The sequence below is a fragment of the Ambystoma mexicanum genome, chromosome 4q, assembly GCF_040938575.1.
Source record: "Ambystoma mexicanum isolate Mex_15411 chromosome 4q, UKY_AmexF1_1, whole genome shotgun sequence".
In the NCBI taxonomy this organism is placed as follows: Eukaryota; Metazoa; Chordata; class Amphibia; order Caudata; family Ambystomatidae; genus Ambystoma; species Ambystoma mexicanum.
This window is the reverse complement of record NC_090928.1, coordinates 736,117,080-736,144,445: the sequence shown is the minus strand read 5'-3', so window position 1 is coordinate 736,144,445 and position 27,366 is coordinate 736,117,080.

Below are 27,366 nucleotides of genomic sequence, written 5' to 3'. Positions count from 1 at the left end.
CAGGCGAAGCCGCATCGAGGCGAAGGCCAGAAGACAAGGCCAACGCCGCTCTCTGCAGCTCCGCTGCGAGAGCCAACTTCCGGCAGTTGCGATATGGCTGTGGTATGGCTCATGTGTGCCAGTTGCAATGACATGTGTGTTGGGGATTGTGATGACATGTCTGAGGTTTGCCAATGCCACTCATGTGCAACTGTCATGCGTGTATGTGTCCATTGTACAGTGCCCTGATGCCTGTGTTTTGTTTCCCCCTGTCTGCAGCGTCAACTGATGAAGAGGGCAGAGAAGGTGCTGTGGAGCACAGCGGCGGGGATCCGACCGCCAGCCGGAGACGCAAGGCCCGGCTCCCCTCCCGTGTTGTCATCTCGTCGGGGAGTGAGGAGTCCGGTGCCGCGTCCCAGACCGCAGCTGCCGGGGGGAGGTCCAAGAGGCGGAGGTTGCAGTTGGACTCCTCGGCAGCAGAAGGGGCAGCTGGGACCCCACAGGGCCCAACAGCGGAAGATGGCACGGAGTCATCCAGGTTGGTGGGGGGTTTGGTGGAGGAGGGGGCCGCGCAAGCACCAGAGACAGGGTCTGGAGGTGGGGATCCCACTGGTGCTAGTGGTGCAGTGCAGGACCAGGGACAGGAGGCAGCACAGGCGGCCGCGGAGGTGCCTGTGTGCAATCCTGTCCCCGATCCTGTCCCTGCATCATCTTGCACCAGCAGGGATGCCTACGTCTAGACCCGTTTTCAGGCAGGGGATGAGCTGACATCAACTGGCCTTCCTCTGCCTGCAGACGTGGCCATCCAGGTCCGGGTTGAGCCTGTCCTCGCTGGTGTGGCGTTGCGTCAACGGGCCACGCGAGGTGACCTGCAGTCTTTTCATGGAGAGACTGCACGTCATCTCAAATGGCTCGTTGACCATGTCAGCCTGCTGGGACAGGTCACCCAGGCCGGATTCCGCTGTCTGATGGGGCTTGCTCTGACCCCCTCCTCAACTGGACCCCCTACGCGCCAGTCGTCCTCTGTGCCATCTTCCCACGCATCAGCCACCTGGGTGCCCTGTGGAGCTGCCTCTGACGGTGCGGCCAGGCTGGTGGAGGAGGCATCCCTGCCACAGTCGGGAGTCGGAGGTCCAGCAGGGGTGGCCACATCAACAAGTGCACCCCAGCCGGCGGAGGATGTGCAGGCAGCAGGAGGCAGTGCACGGGCAGAGGCAGAGCAGCAGCAGCAGCAACATGGTGGGAGCCATGAAGGCTCGGGGCTTTCGACATCGGAGGGGCAGGCATCGGCCCGAGGGCAGGGGGACCCAGGACAGAGAGTGTCTTCCGTGTGGCAGCGGTTGGGCCACGCCATAGGTGCGGAGCGGCGGCGGGCGGAAGAGGCGCGGCTCACAATGGTCAGGGCGGAGAACTCCATGCGGAGGGCCCTGAGGCGGGCCGAGTGCCTCGAGGCAATCCGCAGGGGGTTGGAGGAGGACACAGCGTCGTCCCTGCGGACCCTCGGGGCCATGGAACTGGACCGCCTCCGGGACATCGAACAGGAGTTTGATGATGCCCTGGCCCGGGACACCACAGAGTGAGCCGCTGGACTTGCCCGCCGCCTTTGTATATAGTTCTTTAGTTTTAGGTTTCCTTTCGTTCTTATTATGATTTGGAGTCGACGGACACTGCTCCACTTTTTGTATATAGTTGATATTTAGGTAGGTTTTTTAGGAGGTTTCCTTAGTTCAGTTGGGATCATGGACCCTTGTTATTTTTGTACATAGTTCTTTGTTGCATGGAGATTTTTTTAAATTTCACTTTGGACAAAATTTTTTAGGATTTGGATTTCCAGTTTTGTGTTTTTATGCGGACATGCAGCTTATTTTTTCACATTTACATTGTAGTTAGTTTTCTTTCTTTAGCATTCTTTTTTTTTTTTTCAATACATTTTTGTTGCCATAGTTCACTGTGTGGTTTCATCTCATTGGTTTCATGCATGTCATGTTGTGTGTTTTCCCATTCAATTGCAAAAAATGTGTGTGACGGACATGGGTTCATTAGCTTCATGAACATTGGGGGTGTAACATGTGATTTCCATTTCCATGTGGGTGAATGGGTTACTTGGTAGGGCTTTTTGGCTGTGGAGGCTGACCATTACGCACATGATTGGGGATTGTGAGGACCTGGTGGGGGCTGCACATGGTGGCAGGGGGGTGGGGGTGGTGGGAGACATGAGTGGGGGCCTGGTGGAGGGTGACCCTGCACTGCCGGGGGGTGGGGGTAGTGGGAGACATGAGTGGGGGCCTGGTGGAGGGTGACCCTGGATGCTGGGGGGTGGGGGTGCAGGGGGGCATGAGTGGGGGCCTGGTGGAGGGTGACCCTGCACTGCCGGGGGGTGGGGGTGGTGGGAGACATGAGTGGGGGCCTGGTGGAGGGTGACCCTGGATGCTGGGGGGTGGGGGTGCAAGGGGACATGAGTGGGGGCCTGGTGGAGGGTGACCCTGGATGCTGGGGGGTGGGGGTGCAGGGGGACATGAGTGGGGGCCTGTTGGAGGGTGACCCTACACTGCCGGGGGGTGGGGGTGGTGGGAGACATGAGTGGGGGCCTGGTGGGGCTGCCCATGGTGGCTGGGGGGTGGGGGTGGTGGGAGACATGAGTGGGGGCCTGCTGGAGGCTGCCCCTGCACTGCCGGGGGGTGGGGGTGGTGGGAGACATGAGTGGGGGCCTGGTGGAGGCTGCCCCTGCACTGCTGGGGGGTGGGGGTGGTGGGACACATGAGTGGGGGCCTGGTGGAGGCTGCCCCTGCACTGCTGGGGGGTGGGGGTGGTGGGAGACATGAGTGGGGGCCTGGTGGGTGCTGCCCATGGTGGCAGGGGGGTGGGGGTGGTGGGAGACATGAGTGGGGGCCTGGTGTAGGGTGACCCTGCACTGCCGGGGGGTGGGGGTGGTGGGAGACATGAGTGGGGGCCTGGTGGAGGGTGACCCTGCACTGCCGGGGGGTGGGGGTGGTGGGAGACATGAGTGGGGGCCTGGTGGGGGCTGGCCATGGTGGCAGGGGGGTGGGGGTGGTGGGAGACATGAGTGGGGGCCTGGTGGAGGGTGACCCTGGATGCTGGGGGGTGGGGGTGCAGGGGGACATGAGTGGGGGCCTGGTGGAGGGTGACCCTGCACTGCCGGGGGGTGGGGGTGGTGGGAGACATGAGTGGGGGCCTGGTGGGGGCTGCCCATGGTGGCAGGGGGGTGGGGGTGGTGGGAGACATGAGTGGGGTCTGGTGGAGGCTGCCCCTGCACTGCCGGGGGGTGGGGGTGGTGGGAGACATGAGTGGGGGCCTGCTGGAGGCTGCCCCTGCACTGCCGGGGGGTGGGGGTGGTGGGACACATGAGTGGGGGCCTGGTGGAGGCTGCCCCTGCACTGCTGGGGGGTGGGGGTGGTGGGAGACATGAGTGGGGGCCTGGTGGGTGCTGCCAATGGTGGCAGGGGGGTGGGGGTGGTGGGAGACATGAGTGGGGGCCTGGTGGAGGGTGACCCTGCACTGCCGGGGGGTGGGGGTGGTGGGAGACATGAGTGGGGGCATGGTGGAGGGTGACCCTGCACTGCCGGGAGGTGGGGGTGGTGATAGACATGAGTGGGGGCCTGGTGGAGGCTGCCCCTGCACTGCTGGGGGGTGGGGGTGGTGGGACACATGAGTGGGGGCCTGGTGGGGGCTGCCCATGGTGGCAGGGGGGTGGGGGTGGTGGGAGACATGAGTGGGGGCCTGGTGGAGGCTGCCCCTGCACTGCTGGGGGGTGGGGGTGGTGGGACACATGAGTGGGGGCCTGCTGGAGGCTGCCCCTGCACTGCTGGGTGGTGGGGGTGGTGGGAGACATGAGTGGGGGCCTGCTGGAGGCTGCCCCTGCACTGTTGGGGGGTGGGGGTGGTGGGAGACATGAGTGGGGGCCTGCTGGAGACTGCCCCTGGTGGTGGGGGGAGGGGGTGGTGGCACACATGAGTGGGGGCCTGGTGGAGGCTGCCCCTGGTGGCTGGGGGGTGGGGGTGGTGGTAGACATGAGTGGGGGCCTGCTGGAGGCTGCCCCTGCACTGCCGGGGGGTGGGGGTGGTGGGAGACATGAGTGGGGGCCTGGTGGGGGCTGCCCATGGTGGCAAGGGGGTGGGGGTGGTGGGAGACATGAGTGGGGGCCTGGTGGGTGCTGCCCATGGTGGCAGGGGGGTGGGGGTGGTGGGAGACATGAGTGGGGGCCTGGTGGAGGGTGAACCTGCACTGCCGGGGGGTGGGGGTGGTGGGAGACATGAGTGGGGGCCTGGTGGAGGGTGACCCTGCACTGCCGGGGTGTGGGGGTGGTGGGAGACATGAGTGGGGGCCTGGTGGGGGCTGGCCATGATGGCAGGGGGGTGGGGGTGGTGGGAGACATGAGTGGGGGCCTGGTGGAGGGTGACCCTGGATGCTGGGGGGTGGGGGTGCAGGGGGACATGAGTGGGGGCCTGGTGGAGGGTGACCCTGCACTTCCGGGGGGTGGGGGTGGTGGGAGACATGAGTGGGGGCCTGGTGGAGGGTGACCCTGCACTGCCGGGGGGTGGGGGTGGTGGGAGACATGAGTGGGGGCCTGGTGGAGGGTGACCCTGGATGCTGGGGGGTGGGGGTGCAGGGGGACATGAGTGGGGGCCTGGTGGAGGCTGCCCCTGCACTGCTGGGGGGTGGGGGTGGTGGGAGACATGCATTGTTGATCAGTAGTGCAAGGTGACATGTGGGTTGGCTGGGGGGCATGCCCATGGTGAATGGGCTGCCTGCGGGACATGAGCAGGGGTGCAGGGTAGTCCCCCGTGGTGTGGGCTGCCTGCAGGGGCCGTGGAGGTTGTGGAGCGTACACCTGGGAGGACCCACACGGCCAATTCACATGTAGTACTCCCCAGAACCCCTGAAATACACACTCCCTGCTGGTATCGCGTGTGGAACTTCCCGCGCACCCCTGAAATACACGTACCCTGCTCACACTGGGACTATCGCCTGTGGAACTTCCCGCGCACCCCTGAAATACACGTACCCTGCTCGCACTGGGACTATCGCATGTGGAACTTCCCGCGCACCCCTGAAATACACGTACCCTGCTCGCACTGGGACTATCGTGTGTGCAACTTCACGCGCACCCCTGAAATACACGTAGCACGCTCCCCCAGGCCCGATCGCGTGAGAAAGTTGACGCTAACCCCTGAAATACACGTAGCCCGCTCCCCCAGGCCCGATCGCGTGAGAAAGTTCACGCAAACCCCTGAAATACACGTAGCCCGCTCCCCCAGGCCCGATCGCGTGAGAAAGTTCACGCGAACCCCTTAAATACACGTAGCCCGCTCCCCCAGGCCCGATCGCGTGAGGAAGTTCACGCGAACCCCTGTAATACACATAGCCCGCTCCCCCAGGCCCGATCGCGTGAAAAAATTCACGCGAACCCCTGAAATACACGTAGCCCGCTCCCCCAGGCCCGATCGCGTGAGTAAGTTCACGCGAACCCCTGTAATACACGTAGCACGCTCCCCCAGGCCCGATCGCGTGAGAAACTTCACGCGAACCCCTGAAATACACGTACCCTGCTGAAATCGCGTGTGGAACTTCCCGCGCACCCCTGAAATTCACATACCTTGCTCGCACAGGGCCAATCGCGTGTGGAACTTCCCGCGCACCCCTGAAATACACGTACCCTGCTCGCACTGGGACTATCGCGTGTGGAACTTCCCGCGCACCCCTGAAATACACGTACCCTGCTCGCACTGGGACAATCGCGTGTGCAACTTCACGCGAACCCCTGTAATACACGTAGCACGCTCCCCCAGGCCCGATCGCGTGAGAAAGTTCACGCTAACCCCTGAAATACACATAGCCTGCTCCCCCAGGCCCGATCGCGTGAGAAAGTTCACGCGAACCCCTGAAATACACGTAGCCCGCTCCCCCAGGCCCGATCGCGTGAGAAAGTTCACGCGAACCCCTGAAATACACGTAGCCCACTCCCCCAGGCCCGATCACGTGAGGAAGTTCACGCGAACCCCTGTAATACACATAGCCGGCTCCCCCATGCCCGATCGCGTGAAAAAATTCACGCGAACCCCTGAAATACACGTAGCCCGCTCCCCCAGGCCCGATCGTGTGAGTAAGTTCACGCGAACCCCTGTAATACACGTAGCACGCTCCCCCAGGCCCGATCGCGTGAGAAACTTCACGCGAACCCCTGAAATACACGTACCCTGCTGAAATCGCGTGTGGAACTTCCCGCGCACCCCTGAAATTCACATACCTTGCTCGCACTGGGCCAATCACGTGTGGAACTTCCCGCGCACCCCTGAAATACACGTTCCCCGCTTGGCGTTTGCTGTTTGCCAGCGCGGTGAACTGGTCCAGGGTTAGCGCAGCCCTTTGCGATGATTTAGCGATTTTGATGGCTTTTCCTTGCGCGAGGGCGTTCTTCGGGGCGTTACTGGCGCTGCTGCAGGGTCTCTGCGATTCTCTGCGCCACGGCTGGTTTGGGAGCCTAAAATCCATGAATACGCTGTGCGCGGAAATCGGTTTTAGAGCACGTGCCTGGCGCAGGCAATCGCACGCGGACACTCTGTGCCAGCCGCTTGCGACACTTTTCTGCGAAATTCTATGAATTACCCTCTTAATGCGTTATATATTTATGAATTAACCAGCACAAGTCCCTTGTCAGATTCCAAGTAGATCATGCTACTATGGTACATTAATGGGCCTCATTACAAGTTTGTCAGTATTCCGCTGGTGAATCTGCTGCAACACTGCCAAACGGAATTACCATTACCACCACTTGTTCTGATGGATTTACCACTGCATTACAAGAGGTGGTAGGCGGTGTAAGTCCCCATTTTCTGAAGTCCATGGGGATTTCGGTGGAATTACCACTGCAGTAATTCCACAGATTTTGCCAATATATTGGTGGTAAGGCAGTGGATTTGCCTCCAGCCTTTCGCTGGAGGTAAATCCTCCACTTCACCGCCAAACCTATAGTATGGTGGTGCAGTAATGCATCAGTAACAGAAATACCACCATTTTGCTGTTGTTTTTACCGCACCACCGTACTTGTAGTGAGGCACATTGTAAACCACTAGGAGAAAGGGCCCTGATTGGATTGCATTATTGGAAACCATGATGGGGAGAAGTAAAATGAGGACAGTCTTCTAGACCACTGTGAGCATTTTGAAATCACACACTGACAGCCTCAGTAAAATAACAGAGTCTCCCATATTATTGTTTTGCGCCTCCAGCTAGGTGAAGTCTGTCTTTGATCCTTTATACTTTGGCCATTCACTGCAATATTTCTGCCCATTAGTGTCCAGGGGAACCTGACCTATAGTGCAAATTAACCCTTAGTCATTAAAAAAGGTGACCATTATTTAAGGAATTACTGGTTAATATACAAGAAGGCATTCTCATTCTGATCCTGCTTGCATGCCATGGATGCCAAGCATCTATGTGTGGTTGCGCTCTTCTTACACGTTCCATTCCATTGTTCTCTTGCTATATTGGGTGATTCAGAAGCAATACATTTAGCCATTCCTGGGCTCAATATAATAATCCTGGAGTGAACTCAGAGCTTCACTCATGGGAGCAATGATGTATATCAATTGCATCTCCCTTTGCATGTTCCCATTCCATCTCTCTTTATTTATCTTTCTCATAGCCTAAAAGGAAAGCTCTGTCTTGACATCTGAATGGTGTACAAGACCCCCACAGGCTACTACCTATGCTACTTGCCTGCCAGTGCCAGGCATTTAGCCTATGCCTGACGCTGAAGCAGTTGGAATTTTCGATCCAGATGCTATACATTTGCATCCAGCCCACAGCCCACATCCTAAATTAGAGGTATTTTAAAATGTGTGGAAAGAAAGTCCATATCTCACATGTTGCATGGTTCCAGATGAATTGAAATGGGCTAAATGACACTATCCATTTTTAGTTACAGGTTTCATTGAATTTATATATGAATGGAGAAGCTTAAATTAAATGCTCTCCCATAAAATAGTATTTGGTCCTGATGAAGGCACAATATGTTTGGATATCTTTGATGCGCCAAAACATGCATCTTGACCAAAGAAAGCACTTGGGAAATGAATGTGATAACATAAAATAACATAATTATGCTCATTATTTGTAGCACATATAGGAAAACAATGGACAAAGGGGATGTTTCCTGTAAATATTCAACTGAATGATTGTGTGGGTGAGTGATTGTATGGGTGAATGATTGTATGGGTGAATGTAGGTATGATTCTAAATGGATATCAGGAACTCTATGGGAGTGTGTTTTTTTTTTTGGATTGCTATTTATTGTTGTCCTTTTTGAATTCATATAACCATGTGTGACATTTTATTTTAGATATGCTGCATCTCCAACACTGGCCATCAGAATGAAACCTCATGTTTACTGTGTATACGTATAACATGTTCGTCTAGCAGTTGGAATACATTTGATAAAACAACACTTTCTTTAGCACATTTCTAATTTGTTAAGCAATAAATGAATTAATGAATGTGTCATACATGTTCTAATGTGAATAAGATCCTTCCTATAAGGCTATACATTAAGATTGCTAGAGGCCTTATTTCCATGCGAAGTTGTAAAAATCCACCTATATAACTAACAATGGTTGCATTTTCGGGCAGGCGTTCCCATCAATTTAGATGCCCGTTGGCCTTAATGCAAGCTATTCTGAAAATATTAAGTGGCCATTTTTAACTTCCAGTTGTATCTTTGCGCACAGCAATATTAGTATTAATACACACTGGAAGGGAAGAATAAGCTGCACGTGAATGTTGCATACATTGATTTTCCGCGTATCCCTTTGCAACCTTGTCTAGTCTATTTGGTGAACGCAGATATGGCATGGATGCTTTCAAATAATATGGCCCTATTTCTTGTTTACTTTTAAAAGAAAACATGTTCTTACCAGCCATGTTTAGAGTTCTATAAAGCTCTGAAATATTTTGTAATCTTACACGATACAGTTTATTGGGAAATATTAATGTTTTTCCTGATATAGTTTCATGATTTAATGATAAATTACAATAGGGGCTGGGCAAAATGTAACTGTGCAGAAATCTACAATAACTTTAAGGACTTTGCATAGCAATAATATAGCAAAAGAAAGGTGATTGTTAATATTTTGCAAAAAAATAAGGTATTCATCTATTATTTTGCTTCAGCTAATACATGCTAATAGAGTATAGATTAATAGGGATCAAATGTCTAATTACTCTATTTACTGAGTAGGTTGTAATTGCTTCATCTTGGATGTTTGCAAAAGCAATTACTGAACAAGAGATGAAGACATTTCTATTGACTTTGTGCAATGCCGCATTTAAACCATGATTGTGCTTCTGCTTTTCTGCTATTCTTCAAGTATAGGGATGGAAATTAGAAAAGGATTTCTCACAATGTGTGTTTTGCCGTTGCTATTCTGGGACTTGCGTTGATGGGGACAACAATACTCTTGCTTTCACATCTGCATGGCATTCTGAGGAGCTTTAACTTGAAAAAAAACAGCCTGCTATGAGTAAAGATTGTTTGACTGTAAAGAATTCTTTCAATCTACTGTCTATCAATATGTAGGGTTACACCCAAATGATACACGGTTTATTGATCCCAATCATAATACGAGAAACAGAAAACTCAATCTGTCTCCCGTTTCCCATTTGATAAACAGTCAATCAATACATTTCACCCATAAACTCATTTTGAAAATGGGCTCTGCCTCCATCTCACATACTTAGCTTTAACGGCCATAAAATGCCAACTCTAGAGCTGTACTTAATGGGTCATTGCACATAACTCATCATTGAGATCTCATTATGGAGGACGGTGTATTGGGTATTGAAATCAGCCTCTCTGTTTGCAGGGGAGAGTCTCACAATGATACAGCTGCTTTTTCATCTCAAATATGTCAGGAAGGAAGCACTTTTGTACTGCTGGGTTATGCATGTGCACATAGGGAATACCTTTACACACTGTTAGCTCAAATCATGATGCGAGATCCAGTTGCAAGAAAACCTCTCTGGGCTCTGCAAAGGTAAATATGAAACCTTTTCTGATGCATACAATACTGTAATCTAGCAAAATAAATGGTGGCTATACAAGGGGCAAGTGATGCCAAAAGCAGGTTTTAGGGAGCTTAGAAACAGCAATAGAAAAAATACACTGAAACATCCCCCCATAAATGCATCAAAAAAGTTTAAGCCCCAACAGAGGTAGAAGCCACAATACATGTGACACACCATTGTGACAACATCTGCACTGAAAAGTACTACATCAACCACCAACCTATGAACAAAAAAAACAATTCACCTACCCGCACAAGAACACTTTCAAGCCGATTCATGGAATAATTAGCGCGGCGCAAGTGGGCAAAAACGTGCGATTCGCAGTGGAATAGCGAAAATTGCAGTGCAAGTGCGAAAATCGCACGAAAAGCAGCGCACATCGATTCATGGAAGGCCGTGTGCGAGAAAACCATCGGATGTGCGCTAAAAAAAGTGCGCGGCGCACGTTGGCGCACAGGCCATCTAACGGCGTGCGCCAGGTCACAGCGAAAATCGCACAGGCCACAGCGAAAATCGCACATAGCGCGGCGCACACAACAAAAGTAGGCGGAACACGAGGCGTAACACTCGGAATGGGGAACAACTTGCCAAAATGTGGGCGTCACGGGGGAAGTACAGGGTGCAAGTGCGCGGAACGCCCACACGCTCGCCTACAACCCGTATTCATGGAATCGAATAGGGCAAAAAAGCGCACGGTCAAACCAGCGCACAGGCACAAACACGACCGCCACAAGAAAGCAGGCGGTAGCGTCTCAGCGCCTGTAATAAATGTGCGCCAAAAGATGCGCCAACAAATAGCACCTATATACAGCCATGATGAATGTCCTATACTGTGGCCCTCCAGGACAAATGACGTGCAAAGGGGTACCCACAAACACGGACACCCGCTGACTGAAAAATAACGTGTGCGTGTATTCCGGGGTGCGCGGGAAGTCTCACACGCGATTTGGCAGGGTACGTGGATTTCAGGGGTGCGCGGGAAGTTCCACACGCGATTTGGCCGGGTACGTGCGCGGGAATTTCCACACGCGATTTGTCTGGGTACGTGGATCTCAGGGGTGCGCGGGAAGTCACACACGTGATTTGGCAGGGTACGTGGATTTCAGGGGTGCGCGGGAAGTTCCAGACGCGATTTGGCTGGGTACTTTCCACACGCGATTTGTCTGGGTACGTGGATCTTAGGGGTGCGCGGGAAGTCTCACACGCGATTTGGCAGGGTACGTGGATTTCAGAGGTGCGCGGGAAGTTCCATACGCGATTTGGCTGGGTACGTGCGCGGGAATTTCCACACGCGATTTGTCTGGGTACGTGGATCTCAGGGGTGCGCGGGAAGTCTCACACGCGATTTGGCAGGGTACGTGGATTTCAGGGGTGCGCGGGAAGTTCCACACGCGATTTGGCCGGGTAGGTGCGCGGGAATTTCCACACGCGATTTGTCTGGGTACGTGGATCTCAGGGGTGCGCGGGACGTCTCACACGCGATTTGGCAGGGTACGTGGATTTCAGGGGTGCGCGGGAAGAACCACACGCGATTTGGCCGGGTACGTGCGCGGGAATTTCCACACGCGACTTGGCTGGGTACGTGGATCTCAGGGGTGCGCGGGAAGTCCCACACGCGATTTGGCAGGGTACGTGCACGTGAATTTCCACACGCGATTTGGCTGGGTACGTGTATGACAGGGGTACGCGGTAAATTCTACACGCAATTTGGCTGTGTGCTCCCAGGTATTCCCTGTACACCCTCCACAGCCCCTGCAGGCAGCCGACACCACAGGGGACTACCCTGCACACCTGCTCATGTCACCCAGCACCCCCACCCCCCAGCATCCAGGGGCAGCCTCCACCAGGCCCCCACTCATGTCTCCCACCACCCCCACCCCCCAGCATCGAGGGGCAGCCTCCACCAGGCCCCCACTCATGTCCCCCTGCACCCCCACCCCCCAGCAGTGCAGGGGCACCCTCCACCAGGCCCCCACTCATGTCTCCCACCACCCCCACCCCCCAGCCACCAGGGGCAGCCTCCACCAGGCCCCCACTCATGACTCCCACCACCCCCACCCCCCAGCAGTGCAGGGGCAGCCTCCACCAGGCCCCCACTCATGTCTCCCACCACCCCCACCCCCAGCATCCAGGGGCACCCTCCACCAGGCCCCCACTCATGTCCCCCTGCACCCCCACCCCCCAGCAGTGCAGGGGCACCCTCCACCAGGCCCCCACTCATGTCTCCCACCACCCCCTGCCCCCAGTATCCAGGGGCACCCTCCACCAGGCCCCCACTCATGTCTCCCACCACCCCCACCCCCCAGCAGTGCAGGGGCAGCCTCCACCAGGCCCCCACTCATGTCTCCCACCACCCCCACCCCCCAGCCACCAGGGGCAGCCTCCACCAGGCCCCCACTCATGTCCAACTCATGTCTCCCACCACCCCCACCCCCCAGCATCCAGGGGCACCCTCCACCAGGCCCCCACTCATGTCTCCCACCACCCCCACCCCCCAGCATCCAGGGGCACCCTCCACCAGGCCCCCACTCATGTCTCCCACCACCCCCACCCCCCAGCAGTGCAGGGGCAGCCTCCACCAGGCCCCCACTCATGTCTCCCACCACCCCCACCCCCCAGCCACCAGGGGCAGCCTCCACCAGGCCCCCACTCATGTCCAACTCATGTCTCCCACCACCCCCACCCCCCAGCATCCAGGGGCACCCTCCACCAGGCCCCCACTCATGTCTCCCACCACCCCCACCCCCCAGCATCCAGGGGCACCCTCCACCAGGCCCCCACTCATGTCTCCCACCACCCCCACCCCCCAGCATCCAGGGGCACCCTCCACCAGGCCCCCACTCATGTACCCCTGTACCCCCACCCCCCAGCCACCAGGGGCACCCTCCACCAGGCACCCGCTCATGTCTCCCACCACCCCCACCCCCCAGCCACCAGGGGCAGCCTCCACCAGGCTCCCACCCAAGTCTACCACCACCCCCACCCCCCAGCCACCATGGGCAGCCCCCACCAGGCCCCCACTCATGTCCAACTCATGTCTCCCACCACCCCCACCCCCCCAGCATCCAGGGGCACCCTCCACCAGGCCCCCACTCATGTCTTCCACCACCCCCACCCCCCAGCATCCAGGGGCACCCTCCACCAGGCCCCCACTCATGTCTCCCACCACCCCCACCCCCCAGCATCCAGGGGGACCCTCCACCAGGCCCCCACTCACGTCTCCAACAATCCCCACCCCCCAGCATCCAGGGGCACCCTCCACCAGGCCCCCACTCATGTCTCCCACCCACCCCCACCCCCTCAGCAGTGTGGGGCACCCTCCACCAGGCTCCCACCCATGTCTACCACCACCCCCACCCCCCCAGCCACCATGGGCAGCCCCCACCAGGCCCACACTCATGTCCAACTCATGTCTCCCACCACCCCCACCCCCCAGCAGTGCAGGGGCAGCCTCCACCAGGCCCCCACTCATGTCTCCCACCACCCCCACCCCCCAGCAGTGCAGGGGCAGCCTCCACCAGGCCCCACTCATGTCTCCCACCACCCCCACCCCCCAGCATCCAGGGGCACCCTCCACCAGGCCCCCACTCATGTCCCCCTGCACCCCCAACCCCCAGCCACCAGGGGAACCCTCCACCAGGCCCCCACTCATGTCTCCCACCACCCCCACCCCCCAGCCACCAGGGGCAGCCTCCACCAGGCCCCCACTCATGTCCAACTCATGTCTCCCACCACCCCCACCCCCCAGCAGTGTGGGGCACCCTCCACCAGGCTCCCACTCATGTCTCCCACCACCCCCACCCCCCAGCATCCAGGGGCACCCTCCACCAGGCCCACACTCATGTCTCCCACCCACCCCCACCCCCCAGCAGTGTGGGGCACCCTCCACCAGGCTCCCACCCATGTCTACCACCACCCCCACCCCCCAGCCACCATGGGCAGCCCCCACCAGGCCCCCACTCATGTCCAACTCATGTCTCCCACCACCCCCACCCCCCAGCAGTGCAGGGGCAGCCTCCACCAGGCCCCCACTCATGTCTCCCACCACCCCCACCCCCCAGCATCCAGGGGCACCCTCCACCAGGCCCCCACTCATGTCCCCCTGCACCCCCACCCCCCAGCCACCAGGGGCACCCTCCACCAGGCCCCCACTCATGTCTCCCACCACCCCCACCCCCCAGCCACCAGGGGCAGCCTCCACCAGGCCCCCACTCATGTCCAACTCATGTCTCCCACCACCCCCACCCCCCAGCAGTGTGGGGCACCCTCCACCAGGATCCCACCCAAGTCTACCACCACCCCCACCCCCCAGCCAGCATGGGCAGCCCCCACCAGGCCCCCACTCATGTCCAACTCATGTCTCCCACCACCCCCACACCCCAGCAGTGCAGGGGCACCCTACACCAGGCCCCCACTCATGTCCCCCTGCACCCCCACCCCCCAGCATCCAGGGGCACCCTCCACCAGGCCCCCACTCATGCCTCCCACCACCCCCACCCCCCAGCATCCAGGGGCACCCTCCGCCAGGCCCCCACTCATGTCCCCCTTCACCCCCACCCCCCAGCCACCATGGGCAGCGCCCACCAGGCCCCCACTCATGTCCAACTCATGTCTCCCACCACCCCCACCCCCCAGCATCCAGGGGCACCCTCCACCAGGCCCCCACTCATGTCCCCCTGCACCCCCACCCCCCAGCATCCAGGGGAACCCTCCACAAGGCCCCCACCCATGTCTTCCACCACCCCCACCCCCCAGCATCCAGGGGCACCCTCCACCAGGCCCCCACTCATGTCTCCCACCACCCCCACCCCCCAGCATCCAGGGGCACCCTCCACCAGGCCCCCACTCATGTCTCCCACCACCCCCACCCCCCAGCATCCAGGGGCACCCTCCACCAGGCCCCCACTCATGTCTCCCACCCACCCCCACACCCCCAACAGTGTGGGGCACCCTCCACCAGGCTCCCACCCATGTCTACCACTACCCCCACCCCCCCAGCCACCATGGGCAGCCCCCACCAGGCCCCCACTCATGTCCAACTCATGTCTCCCACCACCCCCACCCCCCAGCAGTGCAGGGGCAGCCTCCACCAGGCCCCCACTCATGTCTCCCACCACCCCCACCCCCCAGCATCCAGGGGCAGCCTCCACCAGGCCCCCACTCATGTCCCCCTGCACCCCCACCACCCAGCAGTGCAGGGGCACCCTCCACCAGGCCCCCACTCATGTCTCCCACCACCCCCACCCCCCAGCCATCAGGGGCAGCCTCCACCAGGCCCCCACTCGTGTCTCCCACCACCCCCACCCCCAGCAGTGCAGGGGCAGCCTCCACCAGGCCCCCATTCATGTCTCCCACCACCCCCACCACCCAGCATCTAGGGGCACGCTCCACCAGGCCCCCACTCATGTCCCCCTGCACCCCCACCCCCCAGCCACCAGGGGCACCCTCCACCAGGCCCCCACTCATGTCTCCCACCACCCCCACCCCCCAGCCACCAGGGGCAGCCTCCACCAGGCCCCACTCATGTCCAACTCATGTCTCCCACCACCCCCCAGCAGTGTGGGGCACCCTCCACCAGGCTCCCACTCATGTCTCCCACCACCCCCACCCCCCAGCATCCAGGGGCACCCTCTACCAGGCCCCCACTCATGTCTCCCACCCACCCCCACCCCCCCAGCAGTGTGGGGCACCCTCCACCAGGCTCCCACCCATGTCTACCACCACCCCCACCCCCCAGCCACCATGGGCAGCCCCCACCAGGCCCCCACTCATGTCCAACTCATGTCTCCCACCACCCCCACCCCCCAGCAGTGCAGGGGCAGCCTCCACCAGGCCCCCACTCAGGTCTCCCACCACCCCCACCCCCCAGCATCCAGGGGCACCCTCCACCAGGCCCCCACTCATGTCCCACTGCACCCCCACCCCCCAGCCACCAGGGGCACCCTCCACCAGGCCCCCACTCATGTCTCCCACCACCCCCACCCCCCAGCCACCAGGGGCAGCCTCCACCAGGCCCCCACTCATGTCCAACTCATGTCTCCCACCACCACCACCCCCCAGCAGTGTGAGGCACCCTCCACCAGGCTCCCACCCAAGTCTACCACCACCCCCACCCCCCAGCCACCATGGGCAGCCCCCACCAGGCCCTCACTCATGTCCAACTCATGTCTCCCACCACCCCCACCCCCCAGCAGTGCAGGGGCACCCTCCACCAGGCCCCCACTCATGTCCCCCTGCACCCCCACCCCCCAGCATCCAGGGGCACCCTCCACCAGGCCCCCACTCATGTCTCCCACCACCCCCACCCCCCAGCATCCAGGGGCACCCTCCTCCAGGCCCCCACTCATGTCCCCCTGCACCCCCACCACCCAGCCACCATGGGCAGCCCCCACCAGGCCCCCACTCATGTCCAACTCATGTCTCCCACCACCCCCACCCCCCAGCAGTGCAGGGGCACTCTCCACCAGGCCCCCACTCATGTCCCCCTGCACCCCCGCCCCCCAGCATCCAGGGGCACCCTCCACCAGGCCCCCACTCATGTCTCCCACCACCCCCACCCCCCAGCATCCAGGGGCATCCTCCACCAGGCCCCCACTCATGTCCCCCTGCACCCCCACCCCCCAGCCACCAGGGGTACCCTCCACCAGGCCCCCACTCATGTCTCCCACCACCCCCACCCCCCAGCATCCAGGGGCACCCTCCACCAGGCCCCCATTCATGTCTCCCACCACCCCCACCCCCCAGCATCCAGGGGCACCCTCCACCAGGCCCCCACTCATGTCTCCCACCCACCCCCACCCCCCCAGCAGTGTGGGGCACCCTCCACCAGGCTCCCGCCCATGTCTACCACCACCCCCACCCCCCAGCCACCATGGGCAGCCCCCACCAGGCCCCCACTCATGTCCAACTCATGTCTCCCACCACCCCCACCCCCCAGCAGTGCAGGGGCACCCTCCACCAGGCCCCCACTCATGTCTCCCACCACCCCCACCCCCCAGCATCCAGGGGCAGCCTCCACCAGGCCCCCACTCATGTCTCCCACCACCCCCACCCCCCAGCATCCAGGGGCAGCCTCCACCAGGCCCCCACTCATGTCTCCCACCACCCCCACCCCCCAGCCACAAGGGGCAGCCTCCACCAGGCCCCCACTCATGTCTCCCACCACCCCCACCCCCCAGCAGTGCAGGGGCAGCCTCCACCAGGCCCCCACTCATGTCTCCCACCACCCCCACCCCCCAGCATCCAGGGGCAGCCTCCACCAGGCCCCCACTCATGTCCCCCTGCACCCCCACCCCCCAGCAGTGCATGGGCATCCTTCACCAGGCCCCCACTCATGTCTCCCACCCACCCCCACCCCCCCAGCAGTGTGGGGCACCCTCCACCAGGCCCCCACTCATGTCTCCCACCACCCCCACCCCCCAGCAGTGCAGGGGCAGCCTCCACCAGGTTCCCACCCATGTCTACCACCACCCCCACCCCCCAGCCACCATGGGCAGCCCCCACCAGGCCCCCACTCATGTCCAACTCATGTCTCCCACCACCCCCACCCCCCAGCAGTGCAGGGGCACCCTCCACCAGGCCCCCACTCATGTCTCCCACAACCCCCACCCCCCAGCATCCAGGGGCAGCCTCCACCAGGCCCCCACTCATGTCTCCCACCACCACCACCCCCCAGCATCCAGGGGCAGCCTCCACCAGGCCCCAACTCATGTCTCCCACCACCCCCACCCCCCAGCCACCAGGGGCAGCCTCCACCAGGCCCCCACTCATGTCTCCCACCACCCCCACCCCCCAGCAGTGCAGGGGCAGCCTCCACCAGGCCCCCACTCATGTCTCCCACCACCCCCACCCCCCAGCATCCAGGGGCAGCCTCCAACAGGCCCCCACTCATGTCCCCCTGCACCCCCACCCCCAGCAGTGCAGGGGCACCCTCCACCAGGCCCCCACTCATGTCTCCCACCACCCCCACCCCCCAGCCACCAGGGGCAGCCTCCACCAGGCCCTCACTCATGTCTCCCACCACCCCCACCCCCCAGCAGTGCAGGGGCAGCCTCCACCAGGCCCCCACTCATGTCTCCCACCACCCCCACCCCCCAGCATCCAGGGGCTCCCTCCACCAGGCCCCCACTCATGTCCCCCTGCACCCCCACCCCCCAGCAGTGCAGGGGCACCCTCCACCAGGCCCCCACTCATGTCCCCCTGCGCCCCCACCCCCCAGCAGTGCAGGGGCACCCTCCACCAGGCCCCCACTCATGTCCCCCTGCACCCAGGTCCTCACAATCCCCAATCATGTGCGTTATGGTCAGCCTCCACAGCCAAAAGGCCCTACCAAGTAACCCATTCACCCACATGGAAATGGAAATTACATGTTACACCCCCAATGTACATAAAGCAAATGAACCCATGTCCGTCACACACAATGGTTGCAAATGAATGGGAAAACACCCAACATGACATGCATGAAACCAATGAGATGATACCACACAGTGAAGTATGAAAACAAAATTGTATTAAAAAAAATTGAATGCAAATGAAATGAAACAAACTACAATGGCAATGAAAAAAAGATAAGCTGCATGTCCGTCCAAAAAAATCAAAACTACAAATCCAAATCCAAAAAAATGTTGTTCAAAGTCACATTAAAAATAAAATCAATCCGAGAGATAAAAATAAATGCAAAGACCATTGCTCCATGGAGAATAAATCAAAAATAAAAAAATAAAACAATCCAATGAAGAACTTATGTACAAAACATCCAAGGGTCCATGAGTCCAACTGAACAAAGGAAACCTACAAAAAACCCTAACTAAAATACAACTATATACAAAAAGTGGAGCAGTGTCCATCGACTCCAAATCATAAGAAGAAACAAATGAAACCTAAAACTAAAGAACTATATACAAAGGCGGCGGGCAAGTCCAGCGGCTCACTCCGTGGTGTTCCGGGCCAGGGCATCATCAAACTCCTCGTCTATGTCCCGGAGGCGGTCCTGTTCCATGGCCCCGAGGGTCCGCAGGGACGACGCCATCTGCTCCTCCAACCCCCTGCGGATTGCCTCGAGGCACTCAGCCCGCCTCAGGGCCCTCCGCATGGAGTTCTCCGCCCTGACCATCGTGAGCCGCGCCTCTTCCGCACCTATCTGCTGGCCCAACCGCAGCCACACGGAAGACACTTCCTGTCCTGGGTCCTCCTGCCCTCCGGCCGAGGCCTGCCCCTCCGATGTCGATGGCCCCGAGCCATGATGCCTCCCACGTTGACTCTGCTGCTGCCTCCGACGCAACTGCCTCTGCCAGCACGACGGCATCCAGGCTGATGGAATCCACCGACGCCGTCATGCACGTGCCCTGTCTGATGATGCCGGCACATCCTCCATCTGCTGGGGTACAGTTGCTGTGGTGTTCACCCCTGCTGGACCTCCGACTCCCGACTGTGGCAGGGATGGGATCCCCACCGAGCTGGCTGCATTGGTCAGGGCAGGTCCACAGGGGTCCCTGGTGGCATCTGGGCCGGAAGACGGCAAGAAGAACGACCGGCGTATAGCCTCCACAGAGGAGGAGAGGGCCGCCAGATTGGCCGACACATGCAGGAAACCCCCGAACATGGAAGATCCCAATTGGGCCACGTCGGCACGGTGCTCTTCGTGATGATGTGCGTGCTCCTCCCGGGAAGCATGCACGTCATCATGAATTGCACCCGCGCGCATCGCGACCCCAATCAGGACCTTCTCCATACGGACACGGGTCCCCTCGTCCGCAGGTGGAGGGAGTCAGGTGACATGGACATCCCCTCTACCTGCGGACGGGCCTGGGACGGGGCATCCCTGCTGGTGCATGGTGGTGCATTCACAGGGTCAGGGACAGCGACATGCACAGGCCCCTCCACGGTGACCTGTGCTGCTTCCTGCCCCTGCCCCTGGACTGCACCACTTACACCAGCAGGGATGCCCCCAACAGGCCCCATGTGTGCCTCAGTGGCGGCCTCCTCCTCCTCTGTGGAAACCACCAACCTGGATGGCTCCTCACCGTCTTCCGCCATAGCAGGCCCCTGTGGGGGCTCACCCACCCCTTCCGCTGCAGCCGTGGGGGCATCCCTGCCGCCTTGCTCCACAGCGCCGTCTCCGCCCTCTTCTTCACTAGCCGCTGCGTAGAGGGAGACATAGAACACAAGCATCAGGGTACTGTTCAATGGTCCCCTAGACAGGAAGCAATAGCAGATGAGTACCACTGTCAAAGTACACTTCCATCATGTCCCTCCACAACACATGGGTCAGTCCAGGCAAAACACACACAGTAACAGGCATGGTGCATGCCATGGACATTTCCATACATGTCCAATGGACTCTTGAAACATACAATGATATGGAACTCACATGCATCATGGGTCATGCCTATCACATGCATACACTTCACCTCAGTCACATCCATCTGGCCTCATCGACCCCAAACACAGCGGATACAAGGGTAACTAGGCTGCATCAGTGAATCTGTGCATTGTCACACACATGTGTCATACATCCATGGCATTCACAAGTCACAGACACGCAGGTCAGGCACACAGACATGGCTACCATATATGTACCTGGCATCAGCACCCATCCCTCACCCCCACCCATGTCCAGGAACAGAGACTGGCATGCTCTCATGTGTAAAATATGCATAGGGCTCCCCATTTCGCATTTAAACACATGCAACAACCATGTGGTTCACACATCACTGGTCGCACATGCATTACCATGATGTCCCTGCACACATACATGCATACATGGCCTATGTCACACATACAGGCAAGTATCAGACAATCAGCACACCGCAACATGCCCTGTCTCACACAGCAATGCTTGGACACTTACTGCTCAACTCCAGACTGGTCTCCCTCTCAAGGATCTGGGCGTGGAGCGCTGGGCGTACGCGTTCCAGGACCCTCATCTGGATGGAACTCATGCGGCCCCGGCCCCCCTCCACGAGGCGCCGGGCCTTCACGAGGGTCCTGGACCTGAAGTCCTCCCAGCGCTTCTTGATCTTCTGGACGTCGCGGGTTGCCACCCCCTCCGCGTTGATGGCAACCACACAGTCGGCCCAGATCCTCTCCCGTCCTTCCTTGCTGGCGCGGGACGATCCAAAGAGGGCATCATACTGCCCCAGGACATGCTCCACCAGGACACCAACTTCGGTGGCAGTGAAGCTGGTGCCCCTCTGCCCCTCTGGCCTGGGGTTGCCACTGGTGCCAGATGTGGAAGTGCCCGACATGGCAACCCCAGAGGCAGGAGTGGGTGGGCAACTGGGTCCTGGGGCTGGGCTGTGGAGCGATGTTATCCCAGTCGGGAGTCTTCAGTTCCAGCAGGGGTGGACACAGCAACTGGACCCCTGCAGATGGCTAATGTGCAGGCACCAAATGGCAGGGCACGGTGGCAGCAGGCAGGTAGGCAGGCAGGCAGGCAGGCAGGCAGGCAGCAGCAGATGGCACGTGGGAGGCTGCTCGGGGCACTGGGGGGCAGTAATCCGGCCTTCTGGGTAGGAGCGTGGTCTTCCGTGTGTTTTCGCGTGGCCAGCTTGATACGGAGTGATTTGGCACGTGAAAATTCTGCACGTCAGCGTGAAATTCGAGGAAAGGCCCTTAGCGCGTAAGCGCGTCAGCACGCATACGCGATTCTATTGGACCAAAGGCCCTCAGCGCGTAAGCGCATCTGTGACGTGACCCGCACGTGTGTTTCCCTCATAGCACGTGATGACGGAGCACACGTGGAAAGACTGCACGTCAGAGTGTCATCGCGTGTAATTGGACAAAAGTGCGCGTACACGCGATTGGCCTATGTACGTGTATTTCAGGGGTGCGCGGGCACTTACACACGCGAGTACATCAGCGCACGTGTATACCGGGGTGCGCGGGAATTTCCACACGCTATTGGCCTGGGTACTGGATTTCAGGGGTGCGCGGGAAGTTTCACACGCGAGTACATCAGCGCACGTGTATACCAGGGTGCGCGGGAATTTCCACACGCTATTGGCCTGGGTACTGGATTTCAGGGGTGCGCGGGAAGTTTCACACGCTCGCCTACAACACGCGCAAAGAAACACGTATGCCAGTAGGAAGCAGGCATACGTCGACCCGCGACGCATAAATTTGCGCGCAAACAAAATAACAAGCTCAGACGCCAGGATGAATATACCGTTCCTAGCAGTAGTGGCCGTGGGCTACCAAAGGAGGAGGAGGAGGATAGTCAGGGCCAGAATATTCACACCCAGAACCAGCCTTTTCGGGATGCCTGATGACCAGGTGTATGGGAGGTACAGGTTTCCACCACACATAATACTGGACCTGGTGAGTGAGTGGGAGGATGACCTCACATCACCCACCCTGTGCTCCCAAGCACTCAGCCCCCTGGAGAAGGTCCTCAATGTACTGCACTTCTTAGCCACTGGATCATTTCAGCGGACAAGTGCCATAGTGGGTGGGGTGTCACAGGCCACGCAGTCACGCTGCCTACACCAGGTCTTGAACATCATCACTGCACGCCCATCAGTCCGCAGGCACATATAGCTGCCCAGAACACCTGCAGAAAGGCATGCTGCCGCCCTGGATTTTTACGGTGTGGCACGATTACCCAAAGTGCTAGGTGCCATCGACTGCACCCATGTGGCTCTACGTCCCCCCAGGGCATCTGAGCACATCTATAGGAACCGCAAGCACTGGCATTCCATCAACGTGCAGGTAGTATGTAATGCCAAGGGAATCATCACCTCAGTATATGCCAACTATCCAGGGTCCACCCACGACAGCTTCATTTACCGAATGTCCACCCTAAGCCGGGACCTAGAAGCTGGGCGGCATGGCGATACATGACTGATTGGTGAGTATGAATGCCACTGCACATGCATGCATGTCAGATATTGAGCAAGGTCACAACCCCACCAATGATACCAATCACCACCTCCACAGGGGACAGTGCCTACCCTCTCAGCCCCCACATGATGACGCCAATTCGGAACCCCACCATGCCACCCGAGGTAAGATATAACACAGCCCACATTGCAACCCGGGGCATAGTGGAGCGCACATTCGGAGTGCTTAAGTCACGCTTTCGCTCCCTTGACCGTTCTGGCGGGCAGCTGTTATACGCTCCCCCAGTAGTGTGCAGGATCATAGTGGCAGCATGTGTCCTGCACAACGTTGCAACACGCCGGGGCCTGGCCGTGGACATGGTGGTGGCCCCACATCCCCAACCACATGCACGGCCGCTGCGCATGGGAGGGGAAAGGGCACGGGGGGAGGCAGCCCGTACACAGCTAGTGGCTAATTACTTCACCTAGAAATCACACCCCTGTGGAGTGCACACTGCCCTGGCACATACCATCTGACAATCAATGATGACTCAACCTGACACTGATCCTGAATGTCTGGAGAATCAACCGTCAAAACCATATCAGCCTGAGATTGTTCACCTGGAAGTATTACAATGTGTGCATCCCTACCTACACAGACACCACAAATGCAGTTTTGTGAAAAAACACATTCTAGCAGCTAAAATGAATACCCACTTGCAAAATGCAACATGAGGACAGTGCCATGTCACCCAACCCATCCCCAGCACCGCCACACGACACACCGTGCCATGTCATGCTATGTGCAGGTAAACAAAGTAATCCCCACAACATGACACAAGTGTCACAATGTACAGTGTCCCTAATTGAAACTCGCGACACCTGAAATGCTCACAGTAATGCAGGACCAACAACACACTTGAGCAGGTATTTAGCAATAACACTTATCAGCCACTGACCCTCAAAACTACCATTAACATGACATTACGAATGTAAGGAATAAGTAGTCTCACCACCTGGAAATGCCTGCACTCCCACCACTTCCAACTGTACAATGTTGCTGCCATGTAGAGTTGTAGGTGCACTGCTGCCAACATGGACCCCATCTCCAAACTAGAGGGCCTTGTGTAGACATGAGGAAAGGACCTGCAAATTAGGAGGTAGACACGGATGATGAGTTACACATCAATGCAACATGCAGTGTACAACACAACAGCAATATGCACTAGGAATGTATACACAGTATTGACTAGACTACCCACACATGTAGTGGGAGTCCAATGTCACCATGTACGTCAATGTCACTTGGGCACACCCTTTGCAAGCCCATGGAAACGGGAAGCAGGAGGGGTGTGTGTGACAAAAACCCAAGCATCTGAACCAAATACATGACAAGCCTGCATGTGCCCAGCCACAATGCAGCGTATGCCCACAGGAGCCACGGAAGGCAACACATTGTCCCAAAAAAAAAATGAAAAAAAAAAAAAATCAAAAATGGCCATTAATGGGCCCGGGGGGGGGGGGGTTGGGGAGGCCACCCAGGAGGTCCGAGGACAGGGTGCACACCAAAACCCACCTGTGTGGATCTTGGGAAAAAAAAACACCTCCATGGGCTCATGGCCCACACGGCTACCCTATTGTGGGAGTATCACTGCTGTCGCTATTATCACCCTGTGCAGCTGCATCCGGAGGTGGTTGCACTATGGGAGGCAGCCCACGCAAGGCCCTAGTCTGTTCCTCCATGGCTGCAAGCATGCGGGTGTGGTAGGTCTCGTTCTGGAGGATGAGTGTGCGGAGGTCCCCATGCAACAACTCACGGGATGCCCGGACCTCCACCCTAGTTGCCTGCATCTCAGCTGAGAGCGTACGGGTGAGACGCTCCAGCTGCTGTTCTGTCCTTCGGTTTGTTGAAGCCTCAAGCTCAACAAGAGTCGTCCTGAGGTGAAGGAGCTCCTGCCTCAGGGCTTCCCTGTGGCCCTGGGACTCTATGGAGATGGCTTCCTGCAGAGTCGCCAGTGCCGCCTGCCTGTCCCTGTTGGACGCCAACATGTCCTCCCTGTGTGACTGGCAGATGGAGTCGGTTGCCTGCTGTAGTCGCTCCATCAGCCTTTCGGGGGGGACAATGGAAGTGGCCACCCTATCCATGGCCTGAGCCATCATCTCTGATGATGCTGCCTGTTGGGTTGCCATACCGTAAATGGATTGCCCCCATGCGGTATTGCCAGGTGGCGTATGGCCACCACGTCGGCGGGCACCACACCTGTCTGGGGCAAGGCGAACTGCGCCTTGCTTTGCCGGCACTGCCTGAGGCTGCAGGACTGCATTCGCCCTCTGATCTGCTGGCCCAGGAACAGGATCAGATGTCGCGGAGTGTGACCCTGCATCCGTAACCACCAAAGGCGTAGCTGCCAACACTGACATCCCCATTGAGGGTTCTGACCCTGGTGCAGGTGGGTGGGACAGAACAGAATCCCTCCCAGGAACACTCACCTGCGACGGCACGTAGGTCTCATCATCCGAATCAACACCTGAGTACAGCTCGGGGGAGGTGCAGCCAGAGACTCCCCTTGAGAGCACGACCTGCAGCAGTTGTGGGTTCTCACCCACCACCACACCACATCCCTCACTGGTGGTCGGTCGGCCCTCGGACCCCTCCTGGGTCTGCACCATCTCCACAACCCCAGCAGTATCAGGTGCGTCTTCCCCTGCAAAGACATAAAAGAAAACAAATGGAAACAGGCATTAGCACCATGGCACACAATGAGGACTGAGAAGCAAGAGAACTAGTACTTGATGAACACATGTCCCACATGACTAAAACCCTCCCATGCATGCACCCTCACTGCGTATGAAGGGCAGGCAAATGGCACACACTGATGACACCAAGATGGAAGATGAACACATTTTCTGCATGCTGCCTGGCAGTGGCATCACACATTGGCCTGTGATTGCCAGGTGAAATACACATGCCATCACACAGATGGCATGTACCATTGCTATTGAGTGAAGATGGAGAGGAGGGCAGCACTTATTCATTCAGTCCAGTTCCCGCATGTAATAGCTTTTCTAATACAAACAGGTCTGATTTTTCACCTGGAGCTACCAGTCCAAAATGGTCCGATTGCACAGGGACATGTGTGAACAAATGATATCCAGGTAACAAAGTCACTCCACTTTACCATAGCCATGTCAGACATGTGACTAGAGGACTGAGAAATGCCTAGTAAAAGTGGTGGAATGCAAACAATCTGCCTGAATGAACAGAGAAAAATAAGCAACAATGTTGTGGCAAGGTGACACTTCAAGGGCAACTGGCGTGCTGTTGGCCTAGATGTCTACTGTTGGCAGAAAGGATACTGCTATGGCCAAATGCTGCTGCGCAGAATGTATTGCATGAAGCACATGGGTGACCCAAACGACTCAGGCGCACACACCCTCACCTGGCACACAAACAGAAGCCCTCACACACACACCATGCACATGGATGACACAGACATGCATGTGCACTCACCGGACAATGCCTCATAATCAGGCAGATCTCCCACGCCTTGGATCTGTTCCTCCGTGACGTAGGTCCCAGCGACTGACTCATGTGGAGTGAGTTCCATGTCTTCTACTGGAGACCCACCTCCAGTCACTAGAGTTGCGGCATGACTTGAGGCCAGCTTATTCTTTGCCCTGCGCTTTAGGTCATTCCAGCGCTTATAGCAATCATTGGCTGTGCGCCTCACGATTCCAAGGGCACTTACGATGTCCGCAACGCTCTGCCAGTGTGCCTGGCATTGTGCAGGTGTGGTCTTGGATCCTGCAACAATGACCATCTCGTTATCATGTCCGGACACATACTCGACAAGTGCATTCAGTTCGGCATACGTGAAGCTGGGCTTCCTCGACGGGCCGGACTGTGTAGCCGTGTCTGGGGCATCAGCCTGTGCCGGACGAGCACTCTTCCTCTTCCGCTTGGAAGGTGGTGGTGATCCTGAGTGTCCTGCGCCGCTCTGGACACTAGGGGCAGGAGCCCTGGTGGACTCTGTATCAGGAGTGTGGGATTGCACACTCAGCATGGGAGTTGGTGCAGGCATTGGCTCAAGTGTAATGGTGTCAGGGGGAATGTCAGCAGGATGGACTAGGACCGACACTGTCCTGGCTGGGTGTGTGAGAGCTGGGGTGGATGGAGCCGCAGCTGCCCCTGCAGCCTCTCCACCCTGCCTACTTGGGGCAGCAGATGACCTTGCTGCCCCAGATCCACGTGGCCTGATGACATCAACATGCACCAGCGCACGTGTTATAGGCCTGCTGGCCTGGAAGTCAGCCATGGAGTCAGCCAGGTCTGGTGCCACAATGGGCTGGTCCAACAAGGGCTGAGCATGGATGGTGTCAGCCACATCAGCCTCAACCAGGGGGGGAGGGGATTATGGGTGCCCTTGACTGGTCCTCCACACATGGGGGGACAGGGTCACCCTGCAAGTAACGACCACGTCCCCTACCG